Source organism: Rissa tridactyla, unplaced genomic scaffold, assembly GCF_028500815.1.
Source record: "Rissa tridactyla isolate bRisTri1 unplaced genomic scaffold, bRisTri1.patW.cur.20221130 scaffold_81, whole genome shotgun sequence".
Classification (NCBI taxonomy): domain Eukaryota; kingdom Metazoa; phylum Chordata; class Aves; order Charadriiformes; family Laridae; genus Rissa; species Rissa tridactyla.
The window spans coordinates 260,001-262,500 of record NW_026530008.1 but is presented as its reverse complement, the minus strand read 5'-3'; the positions used below and the strand labels follow the sequence as shown (position 1 = coordinate 262,500).

General features: G+C 79.0%; 1 non-coding gene across 1 annotated transcript; it reads right to left on the bottom strand.

Moving 5' to 3' along the window:
* Positions 1–223: 223 nt before the first annotated feature.
* On the bottom strand, positions 224–376 carry LOC128904031 (5.8S ribosomal RNA). The gene has a single exon (XR_008464378.1). It is a non-coding gene; the product is annotated as a 5.8S ribosomal RNA (ribosomal RNA).
* Between the last annotated feature and the right edge of the window lie 2,124 nt (positions 377–2,500).

Here is a 2,500-nt window from a genome sequence, read left to right as displayed (position 1 = left end):
CGCGCCGGGCCCGACCGGACTCGGCGAGCCCCGGCCAACCACCGGCGAGACGAGCTCCGCAGAGCGGGCGCTCCGGGAGCGGGGAGCTTCGGAGCGCTCCCCGAGTCTGCACTTAGGGGGACGAAGGCCCTCGGGAGGGGCCTGCGAGGCACCCCAGCCGCGCCGCTCGTGCGGCCGTCGCCCGGCCAAGGGGCGGCGGCCGAGCCGGCGATTGATCGCAAAGCGACGCTCAGACAGGCGTAGCCCCGGGAGGAACCCGGGGCCGCAAGTGCGTTCGAAGTGTCGATGATCAATGTGTCCTGCAATTCACATTAATTCTCGCAGCTAGCTGCGTTCTTCATCGACGCACGAGCCGAGTGATCCACCGCTAAGAGTTGTCTCGTCTTTCGGCACCGCCCCGCGCGCGCGGGAGGGCCGGGAACGCTCGCCAGGAGCGGCCCCTCTCGGAGGACGGCCCAACCGCCTGCCCCGCCGGCCGGCCCCCCCTTCCTCCCCTCGCATCCCCGCGCGGGGCGGGAGGGGAAAGAACGGCGGAGCGCGGCGCGACGGGGGCGAGACGGAGGGGCCTCGCCTCGACTGACCGTACGAGCACGCCCAAGGAGGGCCAGAAAGGAAGGAAGGAAACGCCCCGAGCGGCGACGAGGGCCTGGGAGCCCGCGCTCCCCACCGGCCGAAGGCGACGGCAAGCGCCTCGCTCGCTTCGGGGGCGGCCCAGGCGCCCGGGCTCGGTCCGGCCTCCGCACGGAGGCGGCGGCGCGCCCGGCCGCTCCGCCTGTCCGCCTCGAGCGGGCGGCGCGGGGGGCCCCGACGGCTACCCCGCGCGCGCGCCTCCGCGCGCGCCGCTCCGCCGCGCTACGGGCAGCCTAACTCCTCCCCGGGGTCCCGTCCCGACGGCACCTCGGCGGCTCCGCGCCGCCGCGGGCGGACGCGGACGCGCCCCGAGCCGGCGACGCACGACGCCCGCGGCCCGCCGGACGGCGGCCCGCCGCGCGGCGGCCGCCCGCCACGGCACCGCCGCCGCCGCCGCTTCCCGTCTCCTTCCGCGGGCACGCGCCGAGCGGAAGGCGGACGGCCGCCTGAGGCGGGGGCGGCTCCCGCTCTCCCCGTTTCCACGCGGAGACCGGGAGTGGGACGCCCCCGCTTGCCCCGACCGCCTGCACGGCTCGGCCGGGAAGGCGAAGACGGGGAGGCGAAGCGGCTAGGCGGGGCCCGGGGCCGGGACGGCCTCGGCGGCGGGGGGCTCCGTCCGGCTAGACCGAGCGGCGACGCCGCCGCTCGGGCAACGGGGTGCCGCCCTCGCCGGCGCTTAGCGGCGGGAGAACGCCGAGCGCTCGCCCGGACGGGGGAGGGAGGAGCGGCGCCGCAGCGCGACGCAGCCGCTGCGACGGAGGCGCGGCGTCCCTTCCCGCCCCCCCCCGCGCACAGGGAGTGCGGGGGGAGGGCGTAGGGCCGCCCGGCGGCGGGTCCCCCCCTTGCGGGGACCCGCCGCGAGCCCCGGCGGGGAGCCCGCGCTCCTCGCCGGGGTCGCCCGTTCCGAGGCGGGCAGGTCGGACACGGCCGACCGCTCGCGCCGCGGTCTCTCCGCCGAGACCGGGCCGCGGAGAGGGGGGGGCAGGGGTGCCCCTCCCCGGCACGGGCCGCCCGCGGGACGCGGTCGCAGGCGACGGCCGTCCGGGAGAGGCTCTCTCACCGCGAGAGAGAACTCCCGGCCGCCGCCGCCGGCCGGCCGGCCCCCCGGGCGACGCCGAGCCGCCCGAGTCTTTAAACCCCCGCCCGGCCCCCGCGGCCCTTCGACCCCCGGAGACGCGCCGAGAGACGCGCCGAGGGAAGGGACCGCGAGAGCGCGGACGCTAGGTACCTGGCCCTGGGGCGAGGGAAACGAACTTTAGGCCCCGCGGGGGTGCCTCCCCCACTGCCACCTTCGGGGGAGCGTCCGCCCGCGGGGGCCGCGCCCGACGTCCGCCGCCACAACCACGTCCTCCGGCCCCGGGGCCCGGGGTTTCCCTCTGGCCCGGCGCTGCGCCCGGGAGGAGAGCCGTGGCTCGGGCCGCCCGCTGGGAAAGCAGGACGCCACCCGGCTTGCCGAGCCTCGCCCGCCGAGGGCGAGCGCGGCGGCGGAGCCCCCTTCCCGGCTCCCCAGGCAGGAGAGGGACGGGGGGCGGGGGACGCCGCCGCGCCGCTCGGCGCGCCGTACCCGGAACGCCCGGAGCCCTCCGCGGGCTTACCCGGCAGCCCTACCGAACGTCCGTGCGAGAAGGGAACTGTGACATTCACACCGACACAGCCCCGGGCACGGGGTGCGGGGAGGGTCGGGGGAGACGCCTCCCCCGACCCCGAAGGACAGCTCCCGTCTCTCTCGCCGCTCGCACACGCGGCGCCGTCGTCGTCGGCGCCGCCGCCGCCGCGCGCTCCCCGCTTCTTCTCGGGCGAGACGGGCCGGCGGGAGGAGGCTGGGGACGCGCCGCCGCGCCCCGCGCCCGACAGCTCCGCTTCCCCCGCG